We start from the raw sequence: 6578 nt of genomic DNA, 5'->3' as shown, positions 1-6578 counted from the left end.
CCAGTGCTCTAGAAACCCAACTCCTTCCCTCTTACACCAAGTCTTTAGCCATGCATTCAGTTTTCTAATTTCCCCGTCTTTCCTGTGTTGTACATGGCACAGTCAATGTTTCAGAGAATATCACCTTGGAGGTCCTTCGCTTCAACTTGCAGCCTAGTTCTCTAAATTTATTCTTAAGGAACCTTCACCTTCCATGTTTTCTGTCATTTGGTCCACCATGGACCAAGACAGTTGGGTCATTCCCAACCCCTCCCAGTAATTTATCAACCCAGTCCACCACATGTTGAACCCTGGCACCAGGGAGACAGCAAACCATTCAGTTGGGGTGATTCTGGAGTCAAATTATTCTATCAATCCTTATGATTATAGAATCTCTTATTACCACCAACTGTCTAGGCCTTCCTGCACTACTCTCACCATCCATACTAGATGGTCTGCTCTCCCTGCTACTAGCTGTAGCAGTGACATCCAGGGATGCCACCTCTGTGTTTACCACCTCCACATCTTCACTCAACTTTATGGTTCTCCTTGCTGAATATGCTCTTAAGCAGATATGAGCTTGTGTTGGAGGACTAATTTGAAGTGGTGCAGGAGTTTTTCATTTTTATCAAAAGCTTCCTTCTCCTCCCTAACTGGTGTGGTTTTGGAAGATTCACCCTAGGAAAAGTTAATCAGGCTATCAGTAATTTTGGGAAATAGAAGTGAGGCCATCTGTGGAGATTATGGCACTATGCAGACCTCTTCCAGCTGGTACTAGCCTTCGGAGCCCCCATCATACCAGCAGGGGTACTATACAGCCAGCCATCCTTGCCTAAAAGCAAGAATGACGGCGGAGCACCCCTACTGGACACTAATAAGAACAGATACTACACTCGATCTTAGCCAAAAGGTTAGAAGCGATAGTCATTCCAGAACTCACCCCCTGAGCACCCCCAGCGGCACGCACCCAGCACTGCCAGTGATCGCTGTATCCTATATATATATATATGAAAACAAATCTTAAAAAAAGAGAAAAAAATGTAATAAAAAATACAAAAAATTTAAAAATTGATTAGATTTTTTTTTCGGACTGTCACCAGTCAGTGTCCCTGATCATAGCCTTACCAGTTATATGATGATGCTGTACTCCACTGGTGACAGTATTTAAAAAAAAAATTGTGAAAATAATTTTTTAAATTTCTTTATTTTACAAAAAATGATTACAAAAAAATTAAAATTTCAAAAAACTTGCTATGCCTCTTATGAAATATGTTGGACTGTCTACTAAAATGGGTCATTTGGAAGATATCTGTACTGTTCTGACATTTTTGGGCCTCAAGATATTGGATTGGCTGTCAGTACTTCAGGATTGATCCATTTTCAGATATATCCCATAGTTTGTGAACGCTATAACTTTCCTACAGGCTAAATACTGATTTGGGTTATTTTCACCAAAGAAATGTAGCAGAATACATCTTGGCCTAAATTTATGAAGAACAATTATTTATTTGCAAATTTTTATAACATAAACAATACAAAACAAAACAAAGAAAAACTTGTTTTTGTTTTCAAAATTTTCGGTCTTTTTTTGTTAATTTAGCAAAAAATAAAAACCCCAGTGGTGATTAAATACCACCAAAAGAAAGATCTATTTGTGTGAACAAAGTGATAAAAATTTAGTTTGGGTACAGTGTTGCATGACCGCGCAATTGTCATTCATAATGTGAGAGTGCTGAAACCTGAAAATTGGCCTGGGTAGGAAGGGGGTAAAAGTGCCTGGTATTGAAGCAGTTAAATAAAGCACTTGTCAAAGTGTGTGATGTGTTTGCATACTAATTACATTTTATTGTGAATGAATAATGGTAACCCTTAGTCATTCAGTTGGGGTTGGTATCTGGCGAATTCCATCTTTTTAAAGGGAGCTTACAGTTGTAGACAAACACCCCACCTGAAGATGCCTACAATCACTGGGTCAGTGTTTAGGGGAAGAGGCTCTTGTTCTAGTCAACATGGAGACCAGGTGCTTTGCCACTGAGTGCCTTTGGCATGTATCCTCCCCATGTTGAAGTATGTGGCCTGCTATGGTCCAGTAGTGGGGGCATATGCTCAAATAAGAGTCTAATATGGATTTTGGGGAGTCTGTACACTATTTTTTCATGTTTTTTGTGAGGTGCCCCTTTAAAACCCATACCAGATCAAAAGTCTGATTTTTTGGGGGGATCCCATTACATTTTTTCATGAGGTCCTCCTCAAATTTCATACTATGCCTTTTTTATAGCTTTACTATATGTCTTTAATACAGCACCTTTTTGTTGTTTTTACACCATATCCATCCCTTTATAAGGAACAAAATATAAACATAAAGTGCAGCGCATATAACAATGATAGTGAATATGTAATATATAAAAAAAATTGACATCATTTTGATCGAGGTGTGAAAGATGTAAGAATGGACATACAAAGTCTAACAAACTGGCTGTATTTGGCCAGATTGCTCACCCAAATCCCTGCTGCGAAATTGTAAAGAAATCAGGCAGAGATCCAGAGATGTCACTGGCCAACATGACAATATTGAGTCAATTATGTCACCCAGGATCATTAGATCTCCTGTTTATATTACAGCAGTGCTTGGAATTCTGTCATTCAGTAGCGGTAGTGCAGCAGGAAAGCATAGTGGTGCAGTAGGTCATTGTTTAAATGGGAAAAAATCATTAGGAAATAGTCATCATGACCGACAATGGATCTACTTCACTGAATGAAGTGACTGATGTTGGAAAAATTTTTTTGCCAATAAAGTACTTTTTATTTACAATGTGCGCACCTTTGCTTACTTAAATCTTTGTGGGAATGGGTAAGGGATATTAATTTACTCCTGTATTCACTCCTCTTAAGGATTGATATCTGGGAGCCCCTCCACCACCATCAGGAAAAATATGACTTCTTCATCAAATTAGGATTATTAAAATTTACAGTAATGCCATTTTGGAAACCACCTTTCAAAGGGTTAATGACCTGCTGGAAGCCTGGGAGCTCACAGTCAGTTGCAGAGGTCAACCTTATCTGGGAATAATGCCTCACACTCCTGGTAAAATAGTGACCAGCATGACAGTTTAACTCGGTAATTGTCAAGCATGGCAGAAGTCTAGTACTTGGGATACTGGGTAGGGGGAGGCACCCTGACACATGAAAGGTCAAGGACGTTATGACCTGGCCCACCTCTTAAACTAAAAATCAGGTAATTACATTTTTGGGGACAGCCTCTACTACAGTAAATTTCTATGTAACTATAGGGCTATGACCAACCCTTGACTGACTTAACCAAGAACAAGAAACTGCCTAAGTTGGTGTCCTGGATATCGGAATGTGAGAAATCCTTTTGGGGCTCTAAGAAAGCATCAGCCACTGTTCCTGAACTACAGGTTACTGATTTTACCAAATAATATAAAATGGAAACCGCAAAATTGTGCATAAGGTAAAAATAATGAGCTGCAAACACAAAAGAGGATAGCCTCTCTAATAAAATGCTATAAATAATAAGTGCTGTGCTATTAAATGATGAATATTAAAGATAGCAAATACAGTGATCCCAAAAAGTTATAGACCTTAGCAAAAAATGAAATAAATAAATATATAAATATAAGAAAATTCCCCTTTAAATCCAGTGAGTGAATATCTTCTTTCTTTCTTCGTAGCCAAAAAAACCCCACACATGTCATTTGTTACCAGAAATGATTAATAAGATGCGGGCTTACCAGACAGACATGACCCCTTTTTTTTAGAATGGTCTATAAGAGCTCAATCTGCCCAGCCTTAATAGCATCTCTCCACACAGGCCCAACACTATTCATTATTCGTAATGTGGATAATGCATCCAACAAAACAGAGTCATGCAAAGACAAGCAAAGGTAAGCTTCTCGTAGTGTAGATATCCCCAAACACCATTTATTAAACATAAAACTGCACTTATCAACATTAAAATCAATGTGCATATCAGTATCGTCACGCAGCCAGCAAACAGCATACACTTCCTATTTACTTTCTATATGTGTTAATGTCACGGGGGAGGCATCCTAAACAGATGTCTTCTGAAGGACTTGACTTTTGCAACTTCCTCCTCTTTGGCCTACCTCCACACAGACTCTTTTCAGGTAACCCTAAATGATGCTGTCAGACGTATCCAGCTTATGAACCTCTTGCTGTCTTGTCACCCCTCTGCTAAAAATCCACTGTCTTTGGAATTCCAAATGAATAAAATTCAAAATATTAACTACAACCTATAAAATAATACACAACTCTGTCAAGAACTACATTACCAACTTCATCTCAAATTATTTAATAAACTACATGTTTGCTTCTCTGAAGACCTCCTGCTCTAGCTTCTTCATCACTTTTACCCATGCCATCCTCTAGAAATCCTTACTACAACCTGTATGGCTAACTTCTACAACTGCCTGTAGGTGATAACTGAAAACACATCTCTTCGGGGAAGCCTATCAATCCTCTTGTTGGCAACTGAATTTTACTTTCTTAAACAACTAATCCCCACATAGTTACTACCCTTGATACCACTTGTCCTTCCCTTTGGATTGTAAGCTCTCTTGAGCACGGCCCTCCTAACCCTCTTTTCTTGAATTGGATTGATATTGTACTGTCTCTCTTCATTTTGTAAAGCACTGCACATACTTTTGGCATTATATAAATCCTGTATTATAATAATAAAATAAAAAGGTGTGGTAAGGTTTGACTAACCCCAAACTGTGTGGAGAGAATGGGGAACTCATAGTGAACACCATGCCACCACATTGTTCCAAAATTCACAAATAAGCAACAAAAAGGGTCAGATTTAAAACTCATCTCTGTGCTAGGCAGCTATAAAAGCTGACATATTTTAAGTAACACAAAAATCAGATATCAGAAACCTCCACTGGCAAGTTCATAAAAAAACTAATGAAAGCCCTGTCATAAACTGTCTAAGAGAGCAGTTGAGGTTTAATACAGTTTTTTTTATCTGAAGTTGAGCTTTTATAAATATTAACCTCAGTTCTAATCTATATTGGAGTAATTTTACAGTAATGAAGTTACCTGCATAAAAAGTGCCCTTGTCCATGTCGGAGAAAATACTGTTTAGTTTAACACCCAACACACCAATATTAAAATATTCATAAGGCTAAATAGATTACTTAGGAGAAATAAACATCACGAGTATATCATGCTTAAAAACTAACAAATTGTAATTTTATTATACTAAATAATATGCTGGTTGTTAGACAGTGAAACCTTGCCATATGGAAATATAGCTGTATTTAGGATAGTTTTCATTAAGTCCCTAGTGAAAATGAAAACTCTCTAGCAATCCTACTCACCACTCAGACCTTTTGATTGGGTGGAGACAGTCTACAGCACCCATAAAGGGGAAAAGAAAAAATGCCTGCATTTTCAACTCAAAGCTTTTGTTACCGTCAAAAATAATAAAGCATACTAAGAGTCATTTATGTGGGCCAGTGTATCTGGTAACCTGGATTTGACTTACTCTGCAAGCAACTCAAACTCTGCACTGAATCAAGACCAGGCAGAGTTTAACTTTAGTATTCTTCACTTTTGAAATTCTTTATGTTTTACAACACTATATGTTACAGTCATTAAGTTGAATCTCTGAATGCTCTTATTGGAAATTAAAGAACTTTGCCGCTGTAAGGAGCTACAGTAATGTAATATCTGTTACATTCGTTTTTGGGTATGGCAGAAAGTGATACAGACATTTCCTTTAAAGGCAATATATAAAAACTACTGGCCCCTTTACTATGTGATAAATATATATCTACAGGTATCTACCTGAATAAATTAATATGTTTAATTTATTTTTATGTATATGAATGCTGTTTAAAAATTAATTAATTTTCTGCCATCTGTAATCTATCCCTAAATGGATAATTAGTAATTTCAATATAAATATTACCACATCTGGCAGCTGCCTCAAAAGGGCAAGGACACACCCTTCTGTGGAAGCTGATATACATGGTGAAACATGTTAATACCAAGGAGCTGAATGACATGAGACACTATTTCTAATTTTGGCTTATTCATTACTTGTTAGCGGTGTATGCCTTGAAGGAGGTAGAAGTGGTAAGATTTACACACTGGATTGATCTTATGATGCTTCTTGGCTCAGATGCAGTTGATCTCTCGAATATACAAATTTGCATATATACCTTTGTGGTAAGGTTATTGGGGCACAATATTAACCAACTTGCCAATAGATGGAACATCCTGAATAAAGTACATCAGCTTGCCATGCTATACTGTATGAAATTGTTTATGTTTGGCTGCACTTATAGGCTTTTGCACATTGCTTTTGAGTTTTCATTCTTTATGCTTCTTCATGGCTGCATTTACCATCTTTGCCAACAAAAATGCTGAATATCTTCATGCTGTGCAGTTTAATCTTTGAAACTAACCGCTTTGTTTTGCTTTCTGCTCTTTATGAGCTTTCTAAATCTGTGGATCATTACTTGTTGACTTTATATCTCATGCATCCAGTATTAATGAAAAGGATTTATGGATATTATTGAATGTCAAAACAGGATCCTCAATGAGGACTA

At 37.2% G+C, this 6578-nt stretch overlaps 1 pseudogene; it reads right to left on the bottom strand.

Annotated features, from left to right (window-relative positions):
• Positions 1 to 781: 781 nt before the first annotated feature.
• LOC149472999 (U2 spliceosomal RNA) lies at positions 782 to 901 on the bottom strand (annotated as a pseudogene).
• Between the last annotated feature and the right edge of the window lie 5677 nt (positions 902 to 6578).

The sequence above is a fragment of the Staurois parvus genome, unplaced genomic scaffold (assembly GCF_062004578.1).
Source record: "Staurois parvus isolate SC_StPar_1 unplaced genomic scaffold, SC_StPar_1.0 ptg000019l, whole genome shotgun sequence".
Lineage (NCBI taxonomy): Eukaryota > Metazoa > Chordata > Amphibia > Anura > Ranidae > Staurois > Staurois parvus.
Note: the sequence above shows the minus strand (reverse complement) of the source record. Positions and strands in the feature narration are given on the sequence as shown.